General features: G+C 41.5%; 1 long non-coding RNA gene across 1 annotated transcript in view; it reads left to right on the forward strand.

The window, feature by feature from the left end:
• Positions 1–23,998, forward strand: part of LOC139696741 (uncharacterized) — a 256,202-nt gene that overhangs the window by 179,036 nt on the left and 53,168 nt on the right. The window lies entirely within an intron of this gene.

A 23,998-nucleotide genomic window follows, 5' to 3' on the forward strand; every position in this document is an offset into this window, starting at 1 on the left:
TATTGATATGTGTTTTGTATCGACATTCGCTATCGGAAAATAAATGTCGCGTAACCCCCATCCGAGCGACGGCGAAAGTGTCGCCTGCTTCGGTTATAGTTGTTCCCCGGGCAGCCTGTCCACGGAAACCCTTATCTGTCCCCCGCCTCCTGCACCTCGGGCTCCCGCCCACGCATCCATATCCCGCCCTCCCCCGTCCCTTTGTCGCATACACCGCCCCCAGTCCCCTAAATTTATTACGTGCGTCCCCGAATCGTTCGTTCGGTCTATTTCCGTCCGTCGACAAAAGATGTTCCCTCCCCTCCTCCGGCGGGGGCGTCGCACGCGTCCGGCACCCCTCGGGCCCTCCGTCTCCACTAGGAAGCGGAGACTGTGTCGCCGCCCGGACCAGGAACGACTCCACCCACCTTCATCCCTGGCCCACGCTACTCTACCGGGAGCCGTAACGGGTTTCCGAGCGTTAAAAAAGAAAAAAAAAACCTAAAATGGGGAAAAGAAAGGAAACCGACATAATTTTTTTTTCATCGTGGGCGAGAGTGAGATTATTAAATTCCCTTTTACACCCAGCCCCCTGTCAAAACAAATGAAAACCGGCCGAACCCTTATATTTCAAAGTCTCGAGAACAAACGGGCCAGAGAAAATGTCCTGAATAAGAAGATACGTGAGGCATTATTAAATTATAAAGAATGAATAGAAAAAAAACACTATAAATGGGCAAAAGATATTTACAGCTATTGGAAAATCGCCAGGGACAGCGACTGCTGCATTTGAAATGAAGAAACCAGAAAAACACTCAACAAAGGAGGGTGCTATGGAAAACCAGAATAACCTTCCAGAGGAAAACTAAATGATGAAGATTGCAGATGTTTTAGCAGTCAAGTTCAATCGGCATCCGTCAGATAAAAACCGGCTAATGATGTGGAATTAAATGGTTCATTCGAAGGATGATGATGGGTGCTCCCTCTTCTCTTGAAAAGATCTGATCTCAGTTGTTAAGGAGAATTACCATAACACCCGGAGATCCATTAAGAATCCACGTTTTCTAAGGGCGAAGGCATCTACATCTACATAATACCCCGCAAGCTGCCGCAAGGGCGTGTGGCGGGGGGTGTTAGGTCACCAACCGTAAAAAGGAACAATACCACATGCAAAACAATAACGTGGAAAATCACACCCATAGCAGCGCAAACACTCGTGCAAAAATCCCTTCATCCAATACTCATGCAAACACATATACCATAAATCAACAAACAACTGCACCCCAGGATGCAGCACGAAAGCCATCCTACAACACGCAAGCCAGGGCACAACAAGCAAGAATGTGAAACACTACTACCACTACTATAAAGGCAAAAGATAAGTATAAAAAAAACTCCTGCTCGGGTGGAATAGGCCATCAAAGACTTTTTTCACTTAAACTCTCTTCAATATTCCTAATATTGAATTCTTTAGTAAAACTGAATTCAATGCGAATGAAACCCAAGCTGCCATTGATCCCCCTCCTTCCCATAGACGTCTTTCTTGGTATGATATTTTTACATGTACTTCTACATAAATACCACTTGATTCATCGACAAAGATACGTGGCAGGGGGTGCAAGCAATAGGTGGAATGGGTAAGGGATTAGGGGGAGGAAAGGTGTTTAAAGAGTTAGGAAAAGCACCCACTAAAAATCTCTGAAAAGACTTGTGAAACCATAAGCATGCTAGCGGAAAACTTAGTTCCCGACAAGTGTTAATTCCACCCACAATAAAATTTCTCGGGTGTACTAAAAAGGAGGAGGAAATTTTAAACAAATATATTTCGTTCATCAGGCCCCAAAAAATTGTATATAAGCACCACGTGCCCGAAAAAAATTGAATAAAAAACTGTTGCACTTCAATTCTCGCCGACTGCCGTCTTCTCTCCCCCCACTCAGCGTTGTCGCCAGTCAATCTGTCAGTCATTCAATCACTTGGTCAATTAATTTTAAAGTGAGACGTGCCATACAGGCCATACTTTATTTATACTGAAGCATGGAAATGAGAAATTTGTGAATGCTAAAAGAGTTCGTGTCAGGTTCATTACGTAAGTTCTCGCGTCGTGCAGAGTTTGCATATGCGACCCATATGGGTACGCCCACTCCACTTTGAATACCGCTGACCTTTCTCCCAACGACTGCTAGCCACCTCAGCGACAAAATGAACTTGGAAGTCGTGGCAATGGCTCCACTGGGAGCCGTGCTGGCTATTGCCGTTGAAGTCGTTTTCCCCCTCGGAGCGGGAGGGCAAGGAGTGAGACTCAAGGAGACAGGGGCGTTGCTGTTCTTTTCAAACTTTTTTAGCTGCGAACAAACAAAGGTATTGACTGATGTAAGCCCACTTGGAAGGATGATTTTCGAGGTTTTATTGCACACCCCACTCTTTTGGAGTTTGCTTTTGGCTGAGATAAATACTTGGATAACTCAGCCTTATTCCTGTTCTATAATTCACATCAGGGAATTCTTGTGTACACGACTGGTAAAAAGTGTCGGGGAATATTTTCAGGAAAAATAGATTTATTTCGGTTATTGTTACAATGCCTCAAAATTCTTCAAAGTGCATCCCTTGAGTATCGAAACATTTTGGCCAGTGGCTTTTCCACGACTCGAAGGCTCTCTGGTTGGCGGATTCCCGAAGGTCCTTAAGGGTACGCGTGCAAGCTTCTTTGACTGCACTTAGGGTCTCATAGTGGTGTCCTTTGTGGAAGGATTTCACTTTTGGGACTAGGAATAATAGTCTGCTAGTGTCAATTCGGGACTGTAATGGGGTTGGGAAATCGTTGCGGTGTCGTTGCAGAATATCTTCGCAAACAGACACTCGACTCTGCTCACTTGGTCGTACGTCCAAAGACTTTCGGGATGACTTTAGCGCAGATCTTTCGTATCACCAAATTTTCAGTGATAATGATGTGTTCACTGTAATCTTATCAATGCCAATACGATCTTCAATCATGCGCAGACTTAACCGACGATCTGAATTCAGCACTTCACGCACACGTCAGGAAAAATTGTTACCGATAAATTTTATACAAACCTTGAATTATTACATATCCATTATGCCGTTCCCTTTCGGGGTTGGCAAAGTGAACAAGATTAATATCAAACTATGCCAGTAAACTTAATCCCTTTCACTATTTTTTTCCGCATCACCCTGTCTTTCCATACTTATTTTGCTTCTATCATATTTACACATTGTTCAATGCGTTCTGTTCTATTTATGAGACTGATTATGTTCCTCATCTTGAGATTCATTCTGATCACATTCATTTTTTATAAAAAATAAATAGGGTCAGGCGTGAATGCCTGGAAATGACGGATATCAGACATCAGATTTGTAGTTTTCACAAAAATTCACTGCTAAAATTTGAGAAATCGCAGATGGCTCAGGGAGATGACACTAGCCCATCAATCATGCACATTTGATTGCCATACAACTCAGGAGTTTGGATCGAGGACGGCTTTCCCATCAGATGGAATGAAAAAGAGGGTGCGGCAGCATAGCTTGCTGATTTGAAGGCAATTCCATGTTCAAATCAGCAAATGCAGATGAATTAAATGAGTGACTGATATTGAGATACAGTTGCATTGATGTATTGCATTAATGTTTGGTATTTTACTGCCTTTCGGTACAAATACTCCAATTTTCGATGCCGATGCATTTACGTATACGTAAAGCCTGGTTGAGTGAGCCATTCTTCATCTTTTGTTTCGTGTATCAAAGTAGGAGCAATTGTTCCAGCACACATTCGCTGCTTTATGTAAAACGCTGCGATCTGTTTCACCTTCGTGAGGCATCACGAGGCGACTGTGGTGCGTGTTTTCCGTCGGGAGATGATGTTTGCGGCGGGAAGGGGAATTTTTTTTTCAAAATGGGATGGGAAAGTAAGAAAATTGTTGAAAAGTTCGAACGGATTTTTATTCCTTTATGCACCCTTGACTCCCGCCGAGTCACTCTGGAAATGCTGCGTTCAATCAGGATGAAAGCTCGGCGGGCTTCTCTCAAAGATTGCCGGTAAACTTCATGGATGGTCCTGTTTCGATGGAAACGTATTGGATAAGCCCGCGTCATGCAATCGCTCCCCCCCCCCCCCGTAAAAAAAGTGAGCATCTCTCGCTGGTTTCTTTTCGTGAGGTTTGTATGTGTACTTAATTTTATTTTCTTCGCCGAACTGAATCAACGGTTTTCCCCGCTCTCTCCCCCCCTTGCATAAATGGAGACGGTGGTGCGCGCGACCGATCGTAATTTGTTTTATCCTGCGTCGGGCCTCTCGCAATTATCGTGTCGTGAAAAACTCTCCCTTTCCTCACTTCCTCCCCCCTTCCCTCCCGACACCCCATCCCTCACTCCCCCTTTCCCTCCAGGCAAGCACACGCATCGCATGTGTATCGACCACTGCCGGCGGAGGTGGGTTCGGTTCCCGGGAACGGACACACGCGGAGTGCAGGTGCGCCCCTCGTCTGTCGCCTCGTGGGGGGACGGCCGCCGTTGCGAAACGTATGCGGATCATGCACGCCTTAGAGGTGGGTTGCCGGAGCGGTGATCGTGAGTTTTTAAAACTTGCTACGTCTTTTTTTCTGGTTGTTCATCGCTTTCCGGGAAACGTAAAAACTTCATTGCACCTCGACGTTTACCAGTAAATCGTGAGTAGAACGCGTAGACCAGGACACTTTGAACTTCTACGATCTTAAAGACTTCGAATCGAACCCATTCGTAGTTCTTATGAAGTGTAGAACAGATAGATTTAAGATGTAATTTTTTCCACCAACGATAAGGGATCAGAATAACATTGTCCGACCGCGGTAGAACCGTGTTCGGGTAAAAATTAGTCTGGTGTGTATTCACCCCCTGCCACACGCCATAGCGGTTGCTTGCTGGGTAATAAAATAAAAAAATAAATAAATTAAACCCGCAGGAATTTTTGGAAAAACAATAGACTTGTTTCGTATTTGAAAAATGAAATTATTTTCGGCCTAAATGGGGGAGGGAATGATTTAGACCGAGCAAAAGGAAATTCTCGTGACACTCGTGAGATATTAGTCGGTTCGGACCGTGCGTTACCTACCTTTAATTGGTAGAATACCTTGAACGAAATAGAAATTTGGTGGAAGCTAATACATGTAAAACTCTGGTTCTGCAGTGAGAACCAATCTAAAACAAAGTATGATTCTTATGATTAGAAATATCCCATATCAAACTGACAACGTAAACACACGAAGTGGAGCGACCATGGAAATATAGAATCCGCCATCTGAGTTGCAAGGTCAAGATAAAAAATAAAGACTTGTAATGAAACTATCATTGGCGATGTACGATTTTTTTTCTTCATACCCATCCTCTGGCTCTAGAGAGACGTGTTTGCAAAATGTGCCCTCATTCAAAAATTGATCCGGCCACTTACCAGCGTTTCAGGATCGCTCGGGGGACGTCAAAGTAATAGCTTTCTTTTCCTAGTCGTAAGATCGCAGGAGCAACCTCATTTCTGGGTCCCGCAAGTTACATGCGTCTATGTACGCCTAACCCTGATTCGGGGCGAAGTCCCCTCTTTGCAGCCGATTCTTGCCGTGCTCTCTTTGATGGAATAAAGTTCGGTCGAGTCGGATGTCAGATGCCAGATCCGTTTCTACTTCGCGAGGTGGGCATAACCGCATTACGTAGCAACTCCTTTATGTGCCCAGATGAGCGTGGAATCTTCTAATGGTTAACTCCACATTAATCCAATTTATTCGTTAATCAAACGTGAGCGGTGATTGCGAGTGGCTTCCAATCTACGTGTCTCTCTATCTCTCTGATCGTCTCTCACCTTTTTATCCTCTTCGCCATGTCTAGTTCAAAGACTTCTACAAAGCGAACTTAACAGGATCTCTATTCCCTCCGGTCGAAGGTCACCACTGGTTTTCAATGGATGTTTTGGGACGAGTTCTGGGATTTTATACTTTTTCTTAAATGTAGGAGCATGTAATTTAGTCTTAACTCGTTAGTGTTTTGATGTCTTACGACGTTATTCGTCAGTCTTGCCCCATTTTTACATGGGCACAGATCCATTAAAAATTAAAAAAAAAACCATCGGAATTGCAGTCAGTAGTAATTTTTGGCAATAAAATCAAACTTTAAATTTTAAAGCTTTTATCAAATAAAAATAAAGTTATGAATGTAATGAGGGGGATAAATTATTATAAATTAGCATTTTCGTGTAATTTTTTTGCAAGCGAGAAGACATCACATACATATGTATATATTGTATTGACATTGCAAAAGTCTCTATCTGTAAACATGTTCAAGACCAGGCCTTGGCCCGTCATTTAATTCATCCATGCATGGTACCCGGCGAGCCCACCGCTGGAGCGCGTGGCAGGGGGTGATTACACACCAGACTACTTTATACACAAAATACTTATCCCTCGTACTGCGGTCGAAAAACTGAATTATGATGTTCCCTTGTTGTTCGTGGGAAAAATGACATCTTAAATCTATCTGTTCTACACTTTCTAATCTCTCTAATTTTATTAGCATGATCTCTCCTACCGCAGTACGATGGGGGTAATAATGCATTTTCAACGTTGCTGCTAAAGAGACGTCCTTCAAATTTATTCATGAGCCTCAATCTATAATTCAATCTTTGCTCCGTGAGTGATTCCCAACCTAGCTGCTCTTATATTTTGGATACGCTGCTAAGTTTATCGTGGTAACGTTTTACAAATCTAGCTCCTCTAACGCTGCACGCGATCCAATTCGGCAATCAATCCAACTTCATGAAGGTCCCATATTCTTGCAGCATATTCTAAATGAGGCCTAACCAGCGAAAGATAACAACATTGATCTCTAATCTTCTCGTAGCATATTCCCAATACTCTTCTGGTTCAATAATTTCAAAGGAATGTGCATTTAGTTCTTCTTCCTGAGAGCAAATTGTGGGTAAGAAATACTTATATTATTTATAAATTATATTATTATTTTGTAAATTGTGAGTTATATTATTTCGTAAATTTTATGACTGAAAATTTTAATACGATTTTGTTCTAATGAGGTCAAGTCGCAATAAAATCGTTGTGAATAGGAGAAGAGCGATTCTTCGAGGGATCTAGTACGTTGCAGAATTTCCGTCGAGTGCTTCTTTGGGCCAGTTAGCGTTTGATCAGATTAGTTTGTGGTTTCCTTGTTACGTAAAGCCGGTTGGACCGCATTGGAGTAGGTCCGTGACAGCTTGTTTGTTTTTCCCGATGGCCTTGGAAGGTTCGTTTTTGAATCATCTGCAGCCGCGGGTGTCCGTCCACCTCTGCTCTCGACTCTCCGTTCCATTTCGCTTCCGAATCGACTCGTCGTGATCGCCTTCTTTCACTTTTGATTGGATTTGCCCGGTGTCTTCAAACTTTCTTGAAAATATTGACTCTGTTAGCATCCTTGGAATAAATTTATTCATGCCAATGACGGCAGTGCCATACTTGTTGGGTGGGACTCTTAGGCTCCGATTTTTCCAGATACGAAACATCGTGCAAGGACGAATGACACAACTGGTTATGAGCGATTATATGCGAGCTAAGTGTGGCTACTTCTGGGTGCTTTTTTATTGCTAGAGTTATATCAGGTCTCAGTTATACTCGTGCGGATTGTTTTTTGTGTACAAATCGAACAGCGATGCATTAAGGATGCCCTAGATTTGTTTTCTGCAGTGAAACGTGAAAGATAAATGATTTGTTTTGAATTAATCATGTTTGAAAATGTTTGACCTAGCTCTAATTCACATTTTTTGTCGGAAATAAAATGTTGTTTAGTTTGATTTGATTGTTTTCGCTAATGAACAATGAATTTGGTTCGATTCGTATCTGACACCGAGCAAAAATTACCTGAAGAAGCAGTAAATTAGACTTTAAATAATCCTAGTCTCCAGAGCCATTTCAACCAATCTATAGGGGATTGGGATGGTGCAGTGGATATTGTAGTGGCTGCCCACCCCGAGTTCCCGGGTTCGAATCCTGGCGGTGGCCGGATTTTTTCAGTGGTATCCCAATCCCTACTTGGAGTGCTATTCGGAGAACAGTTCGAGTGCAGTCCGTCGTATGGGACGTTAAATTGTGGACCCCTTGCCGCCATTCGTTAAGAGTAGGTTAATGGTTTCTCTTCACTGTTCCCCCATTCCCTGAATCATTTCACCAGATTACCCACCTAACCCTTCCGGCTCAAATGTCATCTACTGTTGGTCATCCTCCCCTAATAACTACTGGGTGCAGCAACACAACTTCCTTTTTGGAAATGTGTGCCAATCAGGCTGTGGAGGTCGTAGCTAGGTGAGAGTGGTCTCATTCGACAGCCGGGGTTCTAAAGTTTTTCCCCCACCTTGGTCATTCGCCATCATGCGTTGGAACAGTGAGGAGCGTGGGTTTGCGGTCGAGGTCTACTTTTCGAACTGATGTTCTGTGTTGGAAACCTAGCGGGACTTCCGAAATCGCTTCAGTGTAGCCCCGTATTAGTTGTATCATGTCAACTACTGCTCGACCAATGTCTCTCATTCCCGCGTCTCTCGAATCATTTACTCATCTCTCATGTATATGTTTGGTGATTCGACTCTCTTTCTTTCTCACAACATGACCAAACCCGCATCATACTCACATTATTTTCATACGTGTGTATGTATTCGCACCATGCTTACTTTCAATTCAGATTCTTTCATTCCCTTCTCATTCCTAACCCCTAAACCCCCCCCTATTTTTACCCAAAATATCCTGAGGTAGCCATTGAATTTATTCGACATTCGTGGTGTACCCGAGTCCCCATCCGCGCAACATTCTGAAGGAAGAGTATTATTTTTTTATCCAGCGACATTTTTTCTGCCTGAGACAAAAATTCATATTTTGATATATTTTACGCACTTATAAACGTAAAAATTGCTGTCGGAATTCGAACCACTTTCGATCCCATCCATCTATCTCCCCATGTTCCTCAAACAATGTACCAAGGTGCACGTTGAACATCGCCTACTCTCGCTTTGGAAGCATAATTCCAAGATTTAAGATACCTTTGGTGTAAATTATATGCGGTACTTGCGGATGAGATTTCATGTACTTGATCCTTTTACCATCGATTTTTATGTAGCCTATTGTCCTTGGGTTTTGTCGAATTTGCCCGAAATTTCATTCCGTCTGGCCGTAATGGAGAGCCCATTATGAATTGGGGAAGTATGGAGTTCATAGGGGAATCTTAAATCAAGTAGTCCTGGTGCGTGAATATGCTTTGAAAACTTTTGTATATGCGTCGCTGCTTTAAGCGGTGATGTCCTTTTGTACTTCCTCTGGACGAAGCGCTCAACCGAACTTCAAAAGGCAAATGAATTTGATTGTCTCCAGTATGAGATCCGCTGTATCGGAAAGAAATCAATGTTATTTCGAGGCACACGAAAAAAAAGTGAGCTGTAAATATTTTCCTTTTCCCTTCGGTCCTTCTGGTCCCTCTCTTTCTCTCTGCCGACCTTGCGAGATATTTTCGGCTTCAACTCGTGGGCAATCAAAAGATTCTTAAAGAGTGCCGCATTGTGTTCACCGTAGACTGTTAAGACGTTTTCCTTCCTTGATAAAGAGAGCGAAGGCCGTCGGTCGGTCGTCTTTCGAGGCGTTTGTGTTAGGTATCATATTGCTTCCAGACGATTCAATGTTGTTCCCATGACTCACTCTAAATTGACTCTTCGTCTTATCGAAATATACTCGATTGCTCAACCTGACACAGACTTTTGTGGGCGAAACAATTACGGGGATGAAGTCTTGTTACCAAGCTGATTTCTTATCTGAGAAAGCGGCGCAAACGGAAAAAAACGAATAATATCACAGAGCGAGAGACTTCCAAGGAAAAAATTGAGAGTCATCCCCGACTTAATGTGTAAAGAAGTTAGGATTTTTGGAGGGATTCCATTCGAAGTCTTGAATCACGCTTAATAGCATCTAACGGTGCAATAAATACGACTATTCTCTACTTAAAATTAATATCTACCGATTATTTAATTAAAAATTGCCAATTTTTATAATTAATTATGATATTCCACCATATCACGCCTTAAACGGCTCTTTTTACCGGTTATTTGTTAAACCAAATTTTTATTTCCCAGTGTGTGATTGCATAAGTTATAATTACCCTTAAAATTTTTTATTACATAAGGTCAGGGTATTCACGTGGAACGTTCCGCAAAACCGTGTGAATTGAAGGAGGATTATTTCATCATGTTTTGATTGAACGTTTTCCTTTGGTGGTTTGTGATGAAAATCGATGCGGAAATAATCGATAGCATCCGGCGTTGCTATAAAGCAAATACTAACATTCATAGCGAAATTCCTCGTTCTATAGACTGATATTCTTGTTATTATCATCTGTAATGTAATGTATCTAAGGTGGATTACCAATAATAATAAGGATTAGGAATCAAAATGCTCTGCATCCAATCCTTAGTCAAAGTTGATATTATTGCGAAGGGGCCAAGGGAAGGTAATCATCAAGTAGGAAAGCACGCCAATATTAAGAACAATTGCCAAGAGGGTTGCCAGTATTAAAAAGATACAGTATTTAACCCAAAGATCGATTTCTTAGGTGATGGTAGAGTTCACCCAATACTAAGTGTGTGAAATTGATCCATGAAGGTGGATAAAAACACACAGCATGGGTGAAGCCGAGGGCGTCCGAGAGACTTACCCGGGAATCGAACCCATACCCTCTGGCTAGTAGTCCACCCCTCAACCCATGGACTACCGCGCCCCCATATTCTAAGGATAATATTTGTTTAAAGAATCCTTGGATGGTAAACGAATGAACGTATTATATTAACTTTATTTCCTGAAAGTGTGGACGCTATTATAAACCATTGAACCATGTTTATGGGCATGAATTGCTGATAATTTTACGTTCATGTAAGCTCACAGCTATCCTCATAACATCATTATCATCATGGGCTACCAACTAGAGGATTGGTTTGTAGCAGATCCCCAAACTAAGTATCATGTCCCGTCCCAATATCTTCATCTCCCACGGTCTGGTTTTCGTAGTCCATCCTCGACTTTTTCTCCTGTGATTCTCCCCCTGTATCTTTTCTTCAATTTTAGTCTTCATTAATCTATTGTGCCTCGGAAGATGCCCAATTGATTTATTCTTATTTTAAGTGCTTCTCCCATACGTTTCTGTTTTAACCCACGTTACTCTTGTCTATACATTTTATTTTCTTCATTCTTCGATAGCGTTGCAGCATTCTTCGTTAATTTTTCTTCATCTCCAGTGCTCTTGGTCGCTCCTATCGTCCATGTCTCACATCCGTAGAACAGTCATCATCTAATTTGCCAGGAAATCCGTTCCTTTTGCCAATGCTAGTCTGTTTACTGTTATTAGTTGCCTCTTCTGATAGGCAATCTAATTCCCTGCTTACTCTATCCCTCCAGTTTTCTCATTAGTCTGTTGTCTTGCTCCCTAAACAGCAAACTTTTGCCGCTTTTCTTAGCAAGCATTTAACTCGTTTTGCATGGATGGTTAGTATTATAAAGCCATAATTATTATAATATCGAGAAATATGAGTAATTCATATTCAAATTGATGATGCACGATACAATAAACCAACGGTACCGAAAAATATCATTGATAAATATAACAATATATGTATCAATATCACCTTAAAGATGTAAAAAATACTATATGATGTCATTTTCTCAAGGTACTCTGCCAAGCACGCGAGAATTCCTTAAAAATTAAAGTCAGAAACCACCTTAAATTTTCCCTTGCAGAAAAATACTCTCCGCAACCAGTCATCTGCCGTTTCCACGCACTCCGTCCATTCCCATCTCCTCCCATCGCTGTCATTTTGCTTGACCATAAATTCAAAACCATTGCCCGTCGAATGCCGAGACCCCTGAGAGGTCTGCGAGTTCACAAAGCCTTTTTGTCCCCCCCACCCCCATTCCACACTTCCTGCAGCACAGCCAGTAGAGAACGAACTAATCCACACGTGCCAGATGCACCGATCCGTGCCAGTCTTGTCTCCCCCTTGATATACTCGTATTTTAATACGGGCGTCATGTCAGACACCCTTTAATGTTCTTCACCTGCCCTCCCGTCCCACTCACTTCCGCTCCCTTGGTCGTCAATGCCCTCCGCTGCTTTTCCGCTTTATACTCGCGTGAATCCATACCAGGGGTCCATGGAGCCGTGGCTCGTCCTAACTACGCATTAGGAGCCCTCGCGAACAATTCGTGGTCTATCCATTTACTTAATCGTTGTCATTTACGCGAGGGAAATTCGAGGCCCCTGCCCTCTTGCTACAACTCCCAAGGGTATGGAGAGATGTAAGTGATATCAATGTAAAAAGTCACTGAATTTTCAAAGTCGAGAAAATTCCACCCTGAAAAAAATCATTTTCGTTTATCGGGATTTGAACTCATATCCCTGGAATGATTTACGATCGATGATTCCAGCCAGTGAAGGGCTTCTCTACCAATTTGCATATCTGATACCTTGTGTGTTATAACGAAATATCGTGTTTGCAATGTCTCGAAGCATTTTTGTTGTGAGGACAGCACTTAAGTCCACGAGGCTGAACAGATTAAAATGCGCTTTTGTTTGAAAATCCGCGGGTGATACCCATACTCTTGCTCCTGCAGCATTTACAGCTGTTTCTACGAGTTTAAAAAATTCCGTAGCATATGTGAGATACACTAAGGATAAGTTCGATCTTAGAACTGCTTCATTGTCGAACAAGCAAGTTTTTGTGCGCAGAGAAAGGACGAAGAAACTTGTGCGAACATAGTAATGGCACTTCAGTGGGACATAAATGTCGATGGGGTCACCAGCTGGAGTATGGGGGTAGCACGGGGCGCAAGTGGCTTTAACGAGTGGTGATGATTATAGATTGTAATGGATGAATTTGTAAACATCATTCGTCAACATCAGGCTTGCCAAAGTGCACTGGTGATGTCATTTATTGTAGTGAGGGCAGGTGCCAGCAAGATTTGTTTTTGCGGGAGTGCCGAAAACTCGAGAAATACGATCGATATCTGCATTGGATCCAGTCGGCTCGCTGAATCATGCTGTATTGCTTTCTGAGTGGTGCTGCCTTTGTCAGCGAAGTAATAGCAAGTAATGTACGATTGTTTTATATTGAATGAAAATAAATTGATAGAATTACTTCTAATGGCTTAATTAGAATGAGAAATCCAGCCGTTTCTCTTATTAGAATCCAAAAAACAGGTACAGAATTTAAAATGCATTATACATAATGAGCGCTCTGGGTATGCCGGAAGTTTTTCAGACATTGTGAATAGTAATTTCAGCGTTACCAGACGTGGACGACTTTCAGATTTACTAATATTGTAGCAACAAATTAATCGAATCATTCAACTGTTAAATTGAGCAATTGTCTAATCAGATTATATTCCCGCCATTGTTTCATGTTGTTTTCACTGGCTGTTTGTGGAACCAATCAAAACTGTTGAGAATATTATTTTCGACAACCAGCAATCAACTCGAAGGTTGGGTTTGATAGGTGAGTATGGAGCTCACCTAATACATATACTTAACTCAAGGGGATCGAGATGGTGCGGGGGCTAACGTACAGGCTTCCCACCCTGAGGGTGCGGGTTGAAATCCCGGCGGTTTTGAATATTTTTCAGAGGTATCTCGATCCCTACTTGAGGTGCTTTGTGGAGGGCACTTTGAGTGAGTACGCCGTCCGTCGGTTGGGACCTTAAACTGTGGACCCCGTGGCGCCTTTCGTAAAGAGTAGGCTAATGCCGACGCCGGGTTTCTCTCCACCCTTCATCCTTTCCTGTCCATCCCCTATGGCGCAAATGACTTTAGCTGTCGGTCGCCTCCCCTAAAAACTACTACTACTTAACTCAACGGCTTGTGAAAAATCACCCATCTGGGTTTGGGGACAAATACGAGTACCTTTCCCTGCCCCGGCTGTGGCTTCCCCGGGGAGATCTGGTTCCCGTAAAAATTCACACCCCTTGGGTGAAGCCCAGGATACCTAGAGGCGTCATCCGAAATCGAACCCGAGCCCTTCTTCGGTCAGTTGCCAAGCGCTCTGCTCACTGGGGTACCTCGTCCCACAAATATCAGTTAAAGCTTGGGAGAACAATTTTTCCAAATGAGAAATTAAATGGAAAAGACGAGAGTGGATATTTTTTGAGGGGAAGGATGTGTACCGAGAAATTTATGGGTGGATGAGGATGAAGGGACTCTCAAGAAAAGGAGTATCAGAAGTCTCAGAGACGGAGGAGCGAGTGTGGAAGCAGTGTAATGAAGCCGACAGAGGCGGAAGAGGTATGCGATGACTAGATAGTGTAGAAGGGATTAATGATAGGGAATAGGTTTCCTGAACTAGTTAAAGAAAAGGCGTTCCGTGACCTCACCTTCCCCGAAAAGAAAGAGCTTGGAGGGTACCTCCTATGTTTGAATGTGTATTCACGATGAAAACGAGCAAGTATTGACGTTTGTTTGACATCAAAGAGGCCGATGGCGAGTCTTGAATTCTTTATCGAAATTCATTCCGTTTTTTTAGCGTCTTAAAAGATTAGCTTTCTTATAGAGAATGTCATTATTTTCCGTTGGATTCTTTTGCAATCGGTTACTAGAAGGGATTCTGCTCAAAAGTTAAATAATCCCAGGTATTCTGAAAATGTAACCAAAGCATCTCTAAAGAGGGTTTTTTATCAATCGGAGATTTTTTACGGCTGCACTTTCGACATTCGTTTTACCATGGTTTGTCCTTTGAAAAAAAGGTATTTTCAACGTGGGTTATGAACTACGATTCTGGTATATTCGGCCTAAAACATTTATTATAATTTAAAAGAATAATTCAGTGTAAAGTCAGAAATTTAACCGAGTATATATTTCCGTCTTTAGAGATAATATGCTCACCTTTTCAAGTAGTTTGGCGATGTAAGTTAAAAAGTCCCAGCTTATTCTAATATCTCGCGGTGAAGGGGGAAATGGCGCATTGAATCAAATACTTACAAGCCGCAATTGGGGTTGTGTTTCTCAGTTTGAAGTTAATTTGATTCTTTGTTTATTAACTGCCAGAGAGCTATTTTCTTTTTTTTTATAATTAAATTACGAAAACGGTCCTAGTTTTATGATTAGCCGTTTAACATACGCCGATAAATATATTTGGCATTTGTTTATAGCGGTAATGATTATTATTAATTTTCAAAATACTTACCTAATGCTCCCATGTGAGAGAGAGAAGGTGAGTCCTATATCATAATCCTGCCAATATTTAGTTTACCAAATGCGGCCAACTCTATGAATCATCTTTCGGATAAATGTGTTACGTCCTGAAACGTAGTTTTACAAACACAGTGGTGTAACTTTTGGTGGTGGTAAATGCACTTTAATTTGATATGCACACAATCAAATGGGAAGGAGTGCTCAAATATCCCAAGGGGGGGGGGTCGTCTTTGGATAGTCTGGCCCTGGCCACATCGTTCAAGTGGACCCGCATGCACTGCGGCGGTGCAGAAAGGCCGCATTCGCGTGGGATCCCACGGCGCCGCCTGCCTGCCCCATCGCCGTCCCCACCGGGTGGTGCCGCCGACGTTCCCCCCCTTGCGATAGACCCCCATCCCCTTTCCCTTCTCCTCGGACGTGGATAACTCAATAGGTCGTTGCCCCCTCCCCAACCACCCTCCCCCTCAGGCGACACCCCCTCTTCCTTTCACCCCTTTGCCCAAAGCGCGGCCCACTCCCATTCATTCGCGGGAATCTCGGCACGCTGTCTCCCCCCCCGGCGATCGCTCGCCTCGGCCACACCCCAGCCGATCCCCCGAATGAAGCATTGGGCCGCGAGCCTTTTTGCAGTCTGTCTCGTGCGGGGAAAACCTGGGGCTGAGTCAGACTTGGTCGCTGGTTATTGTGCGCGGTTGGGTATTATTAATATATATTTCTCATCAACGTGACCAAGCACTTTTAGTTCTTCGCCTAACGCTGCGAGTTAGTCTAGAGGGCGCGTGGCAGGGGCGCATTAGGCCAGCAACATTGAGAGATTAGGTTTAGTGATGATTGTTATCGTTCCGTATCGTTTATTTTCGTTAAGTTTGTGCGGGTGATGTTGTCATATTCTTGGCTATCTACCGAATCTGGATAGAGTGACTTGAAATAAGGTAGAATCTACCATCACAGCCAACCATGCAGAAATCAACCCGAAACTTACCTTGTAATAATGAAGCCGTATGGCGCGTAAAATTCACACAGGTGTTTGCGGCAGGGGTTCTGTTAATTTCCCTCCCCCAAATGCGGATTTGCAGGAAGAACTGGTGCTTAAATGAATACGTACACAGTTTGAATGAAGCTAAGGGTGTTTAGAGGCTAACCTGTGATCTAAATGCGGGCACTCTCAGTCGTCGATCGCAATAGGAAATATGTACAGAATTAGTAGTCATAACTTCAACATAAGAAAGTGATATACATATATTCAAAGAAGCTATGGTAATTTTCCACAGCTTTTATTTGAACAAATTCGACCGTTTCACGGTAATATAGGTAAGAAAATGCCTTATTTGAATGGGAATATTTATATTTCGCGCGACCCGAGTTTCCCTCACTCGTGGCATTGATCGGAAAATTACACTGGAGCAAATTTCTGTCGATGTAAGACCTCGGGGGGTAGTAGTGGTGAAAAAATAACATATGACTGTAATGGGGAAGCTGGGAGGAGAAATAGGCGAAGGGGGATCAGAATTGTGTAATGGCTAATGTACTGGCTTCCCACCCTGTGGGCCCAGGTTCGAATCCCGGAAGTAGCCAGAATTTTCAGTGGTATCATTATCCCTAATTGGGTGCTTTGTGGAGAACATTTCAATTCAGTACACCGTCCGTCGGATGGGACGTTAAACTGTGTGACCCCTTGGCGCCTTCTGTTAATAAGAGTAGGCTATTGCCGACGTCGGGTCTCTCTCCAAACTCCTTCCCTTATTCTCCGAACATCCGGGCCCTACCAAATTACTCGCCTATCCCTAATGTCGAAAATGACCTTGAGTGACATTTGCCGAAAGACAACGCGGACGACGTCATGAATTTTTTTTATCCTGGAAAAAAATTTATATTAGTTTTATTTTATTAAACTTGATACAACGATGGGCGTGAGAATAAAATTGAAGTCAATAATTCCCCAGGGAATTCTGGTGATGTACAATGGTGTTACTAATCACTCACATCAGTCATCCGTTCAGTAATCATTTTCAAATTAATCTGAAATCGTTTTCCTAATATCGGTTTTGCCATAAAAAATGTTTTGTAAACTCCCTTTCAATTTTCTTGAAATACCCTCGTATGTCTCTCTTTTATTTATGTCCGGTTTCTGAATTTTATTATTTGTCGGGACGTATCCGTAATATGGAGATCACACTGATGTGCTCTCATTTGTATTTTATCCATCTACTTCTCCAGATGTATTATTCTGGTGGAGAACACGCCTGTCTGCCATTCTAAAGGTCTATGGTTCAAGCCCCGCCCCGAGCATGATAGATAATTCGTATATCGTTCCCACGGGGAAATTACATGACAGCCAATTCTCACTTGTAGTCTCTGGAGAGTTTGGACCACCGGAAGCGCCGGGGCTATAAAAATATCGTGAATTAAATAATATTAAATATGCTATGTTCGATTTGAAGGCTGAGAGTTAGGTTTTACGCTATGATTTTTGGCGGGGAACATATTATTTATTCGAGGTAAATTATTGATGTTTGCTGCAAAGCAGTTTCGAAAAAACGTAGGAATTTCTTGTGTGAGCTCTAATCGATTGACGATTCGGTGAAAGGATTTTAAGAATAGGTCAAATGGCTTTATAATGACTGTATTGGTTCGTTACCCGTGTCTCTGTGTGACAATGGAGGCGATTCTTACTGAACTCGAAGGATATTTGAACGGATCCATAAAGTTTTATCTATATCTGAATATTAGTGGACTTTGGAAGTTGTGCGATGTGTTATGGCAGAAAAGGAATCCACCCCATAGTCCAGATTCAGTGATTCCTTAAAAATTGACTGGGATATGGTTTTGTGCCCCGTGCTTTATTTCTCAAACAAGTCATACACAGATCTTCCATCTTGTTCACCCACATTTCACCTCGTGGTGAGTGACGTTCCATTAAATTTTGAATCTCTTTGAGTTATGATACGTGTAAAACTCATCGGTAACTCTTCATGCGCGATGAAATATGCCCTTTAGGGTAATACTTGGATGTGCGAGCCAACATCATCGGCCCCGGAATGATTTTCGTGACCTGCCAGGAGCGAAATGGCGTTTTCGTTGGAATACGATCGCGACTAAGTCTGTGAAACTCTGTGAAACGTTTTATCGATCAAAAATGCATTTGGAGGAAGCTTTCCAACCTCTCAGACACATCGGCCTCTGACTCGAAGTCTATCGAGAAGGAAAAGGAAGTTGTTTAAAAGTCGTGCACGGTTTAGGGTTGGTTTCAAAGAGGAATAGTCAGTGCTTGATCTCATGTATTTCCCTAATTTAGCCATTGTTTGAGTTACACTCACGGAAACAATGTTATTAGGTAGTGAAATTGTTATGTTGTTGATTACATGAATGTCCATTAAGCTAACAATCAGTAGATTTCGGAGACTATTATCACTGATTGTGAATGATAGTTGATGAACGAAAGGTTGCCATTGTCGATCAAGTTATTGTGGATCAACAAAAGCTTGTTGAAACAGGGCCTTAGTGTTAAACAGAAGACCGTAAAAATCTTGTGATGAGGCGCTGAATAATCTCATCTTTGGCTGCGTGCATGTAGTATTGTAAGCGTGCGTTAGTAGTCCTACGTATTGCGTTCTTCGGAGAGATCCTGCGCCAGACGTAATCGATATCGCCAGTCGCCGGCTTTTACCGCGCTATTCGTAAATCAGAAAGAAGGCATTTGCCTTTCTAATGGATTTGCTATCCTATTATAACGGCAAACCAACCCTATTTTGAGTCTCGAGCGGCGAAAGTTGTTTTACTCGTTCCCAATTAAAATTCTTAATGTTATCCATGCTATCACGGAGGTTTATGGTCCTAATTATGTTTGAGTGAGTATAATTAGGAATTGAACCGCAGCTGTGCAAATTTAATACCATACCCTTCCCTCAAATCCATATTTTGGGATGAAATTAATTGGGTGGTGATACAACATCCCGGGCCGCGGTCGTACGTATATTTGGATCAGGAGTCAAATACGGTGGATTCGAGCGCGGACCATCTGGCGTAATAATAGCTTAATTGTAACAATCCGAATTGAGGCATAGCTGGTCTATTTAACCTCGTGGATGAAATAATTGCATGTTTTTAGATATTCCAGTAGCTGAGTCATATTCGCTCTCTTTAACTCCTGGCCCTCCCTTCATCTCGTCTCACGGAGACACGGCTGTAGAAGTTATGAAATTTTTTTCATTTGGTTCCAATAAATTGTTTAAAGTTAAACATTCACTCAAAAGCCGGGTTTGTATCCGGCCGTTTCTCCCTCTTTGAAAAACATCCAAAATATTGTCCAAATATTCTGCATAGCCCTTGTTGCCCGTTTATTCAAATCGACTGTAATTGTCAGCCATCGATTTATCGTGAAGTTAATTTGTGCCGGTCCGAAATGACCGTATGGCTTTGACATTTTAGTTTTCCTTCCGTCTTCTTCCCTTCTTAGTTAGCATTCTCCCTTCTAACAAAGTCTTCAGCATCTCATTCCCTATCCGTGTTCTCCTTTGCCCAATTTTTCTGCCCTCTTAGAATGTCTTCATCCAACTTCACCTGTTCCTAAATCTTCTAGCATTTAACCCATTGTCATCATCTCCGTCCACCACAGTTTAGCCACCTTTCCCCATCTCTGGATACATTAAATATGATATTTCCCCCTTCCCCTTCACTCAAATACAGTTTCGCAAACATAGAATGATAGGCTCCTTAATCAAAGTCTTTACTATCTTTTTTTTTTTACTATCAGTAACAATCGTAAAAACATTTAGCAACTACCGAGTGTACTTCATTTCAGGGTGAATGAAATTTTTCATGTACACCAGAAATGACTACAAGAATGTCCAATTGCTGTGAGCAGCATTATAGTGCCCTCTAGTGAATGTAGTCATATATCTGCCTAACCAGTCAAGGTTTCATTCATTCAGCCATTTAAAGTATTAGGGAATAAGTATGGAAGAGGGGAAAATTATAGATTCCAGTTTCCTCTTCTTTCATTGAACAATAATCATTAATTTATTTTCTTCGGAGGAAATGTAATTCACGCAGACTGAAAAGTTCATACAGAAAATATGGTTGGCATGAATTTGGATGCTAAAACATAATCTCTCTTTTTAGTCGCTTCAAACGGCAAATAAAAGATAACGCTGTAGTAATTCCGCCGCCTAATTATTCCTACTGTTTCTTCAGTAATCTACTCTTCATACTTGTGAAAGGTAATTTATAAGGCTTTCCAATGTGTTTCACGCTTTCGTGCAGATTGTTTATGCATTTATATCTTCCGTTCCCTGCTGGTGACATTTTCTCTTTGTTTTTGCCATTCACTTGAGAGTACAACGGTCTCTTGTGTCCCTTGAAGTAGATCCCACTGTTGGCATTGCTCCAGATCGATTACACATGGAGAGAAAAGAGTGCAACCGAAAGGTATGAAAAATGTGATGTGTGAAACATTTCTCATGTTGGTGCGGAATACATACGTGTGCTAGCCTCACATCCCCCATGCGTGGGTGTTTATTTTACCCTCGGGAGTTTAGTCTACAGTTGTATATAACCAAACACATTCGATGATTGGTGGAATTTTCCATCGAGCAATTTTTATACGCGGTGCTCACATTAATGTAAAGGATGGTAAATTCGGAGACATTTACCCCGTGCTAAAATTTTAATGCTTGCGGAATTTTGTGATTTATGTCGACGTCAAATAATTGGACAAGGATTAAAGTTAATCATCTGACGTTGACACGTTACTTACTTTGAATTCAATTGAATTTTAGTCGCCTTAAGCGTTTTTGTTTTAGGACACTCATTGCAGCCAAATTCGTTCTTATGATCTGCTGTCGCATCTTTTTTTTTGAGGCAATAAATTCTTCTCTTTCGCCTCCTCCTCTATTTCCGGCTGCGAGAGGAAACAACGTTAATCATGGGTAATAAATAAGACGACGGTAATTGGGCAAAAGCGGGGATCATTGCAAAAAAATGAACATCCCCTGATTCACTGTTCCTTTTTGTAGTTTCTAATCGTTCTTACCTCGTGTTTTGGAACTTTCCCTTTTGATACAGGAGATAACCTTTCGTTATTTTTACCCATCCATTTGAATAAGCTAAATCTCAAGTTTGGTTTCATCAAATTCTCCGGACGGAACAATTTGAAAACCTTAAGTTTTCTTCCTAATATTTATCATATGTATATATGTTCAATCAGTTTTAGAATGCCATGCACCATACTTTGCTATTACGTAAGTGATTGTTAAAAAAAATTACTGATTGGAAGCTATTACAATCTTGTCGTTCAGTCGAGAATATTGCTTCTTCATTCATTAACGCGGTGCTAAATTGATTTGATCAGATCGCTAATATTGCAATTGGGTTATTTTATTCTATACTACCCGTCAGACGACTAGTAATAGCATTTGGAGAGACTTGCATATTACCATCGGTCTTTTCCTAATGCTAATATATATCTTCGCTCTTCCACAATTTCGGAAGGCCAATTTGAAAAATTGTACTTAATAATTTTGATGCTCGTAACACAATTATTAGCCAGCGTTTGAACATGTAGTCAAACGCTAGTTGACACAAGATGATTCGAAAACGAGAAATTACTTGAGAGATTGTCGAAGTATGCGAGTTGGTTAGTTTGATTCGTGACACTTTTTTCCATTTCATAACTTATACTTCGTGGTGACATTAACTTAATAAGTTATGAATTATAGTCTTAAATGTTTTATAGTATTTCAATTGTATGTTTTTATAATTGTAATAATTACGCGCTATGGTGACATTCTTAATTGAATATAAAGGATTCATGTGGAAACAGTTATTAGCCGTTTTCTATTAGTTTTTCAGTCATATCAGTCGTCAAATATATTATTTACAATGAATGCGAAATTAAAGGATGGCTTCGAGAAAAAAAATTGATCAGGATATTATTTTTATTGATTTATTTTCGCCATATTTATCCATTTCTCTTCCCAGCAGAAATTTCTACTGCGAAAACCGCCATGCAGATAAGTCGGAGCTGATTTAATAAAATCGATTGACAATCGAGTTCGTTTAATCGGCTTGATTCAAGAGACGTCTCGAGCTTCGCCGACCTGAATGGCGATTGCCCTCTAATTGCGTAGGTGAGTGAGGTTAAAATGTCATCTATTGAATTCCGAACTGCATGCACCGTGGGGGCTGGCGCTCGTTCGCCTCTCTATGCGTGTACGTAATAGAAAAACCTCAAGTGAAATCGTTTTAAACATTTTTTTCCGCTTAAGTATACTTAAGTGCTCGTTCTTCACTACAAACAATGACATTTTGATGCAACATATGCTGCACTTAGGGGCACATACATGTATGGTACCATACAAGTCACCGCTTTGGTGTGTGGCAGAAGGTGTGGGTGTAGGTGTTGGTTTTATGCTGGGAAAATTTCCTTTATGTTTAATTTTTTAAAAAAAGGAAGAACATTCCGCACGATTTACTTGCCATATTGCGGTGGAATAACCTGAAATAATGTAGTTGGGTAATCATACAAAGGTACTTTCATACATGATTGAAAATACGTTAAAATCTTGACGGAGTTCTTTTGCTCCTTTTTTTTAGAACTTTTAAGTTTTATGGATGCTGTGTCTTACGTGGAATACAAACGTCTTGTCTGAAGGCGAATGATCTATTGACCGACCGAACTATTACTCTCAATTCGAAACACGAAAGGTAACCATTTTAGTGGCGTCCTGTGGGAAGCTTTCAAGAAATTTGGGAAGGAAAAATCTCAGTGTTTACCTGTCGACGGAACGTCTCCTCAGCCAAGACCACGGTTGAAGTTGAGCCATTCGGACTAAGGAGAGCAGTAAAACTGAGATGAAGCTAATGCTCGACAATGTAGGGGATGCGTTTTGTTTCAGTTGATGGAGTTTGCGTGTTATCCATCACCAGTTAGAACTGTTGAACTTGTGTTAACTCTGTGATAATTTCATAGAATGCTTAATGCCTGATCAACATACATTGCGTTGCTTCTAAGAATTAATCGAGTATTTTAAATCGTTGATGGGTTCTTGGAAATACATAGACTCCCAACTCTATGGGTTTATCAAAGGTTCCCATTAATTTACAATACTTTTACCGACAGTCGTAATCATATTATTGAACTTAATGAATTTCTACCTGTGATATTTTGGAAAATAATGACCATGTAACGGATTTATTGCATTATGAAGCCTCGTAAGATCATTCTACAACGACTTTTGAATTGAGTTCTAGCTTTCTTTTATTTTATTTATTGATGTACACTGCAAGCCTCCACTTGGGTTTGTGGCAGGGGGTGAATACACACCAGGCTAATTTTGACCCGAATATCATTCTACCGCGGTCGGACAATGTTATTCAGATCCCTTATCGTTTGTGAAAAAAATGACATCTTAAATCTATCAGTTCTACACTTAATATCTCAAATGTTATGCTTGCCTTTGCTTGCTGCTCTCTATCTTTAAGCTTGTGCATTGTAATTCAGATTGGCAGCATGCAAAGATTTTTGTGAAATTTTTATTTCCTGTAGAGACACGTGGAGAGTGTCTTATACTGAACACTCTGTAGCGAGCAAGACTGTAGCATATGATCCAACCAAAGTTTGATTTTAATAGATGAGGGTAGATTTCACTTCGCACTAAGGATTCAGGTGTGTGAAATTCACAAATTAAGGATAAGAGGTGTTATTTCATTACGTTTGTCGCCTGTGGTTACGCAGTTACGCGTTCTGGCCTTCGGAAAATCTTCAATCTCTGAGCTTGGCAAGTTGTCTCCA

Source organism: Hetaerina americana, unplaced genomic scaffold, assembly GCF_022747635.1.
Source record: "Hetaerina americana unplaced genomic scaffold, ioHetAmer1.1.p SCAF_7, whole genome shotgun sequence".
Classification (NCBI taxonomy): domain Eukaryota; kingdom Metazoa; phylum Arthropoda; class Insecta; order Odonata; family Calopterygidae; genus Hetaerina; species Hetaerina americana.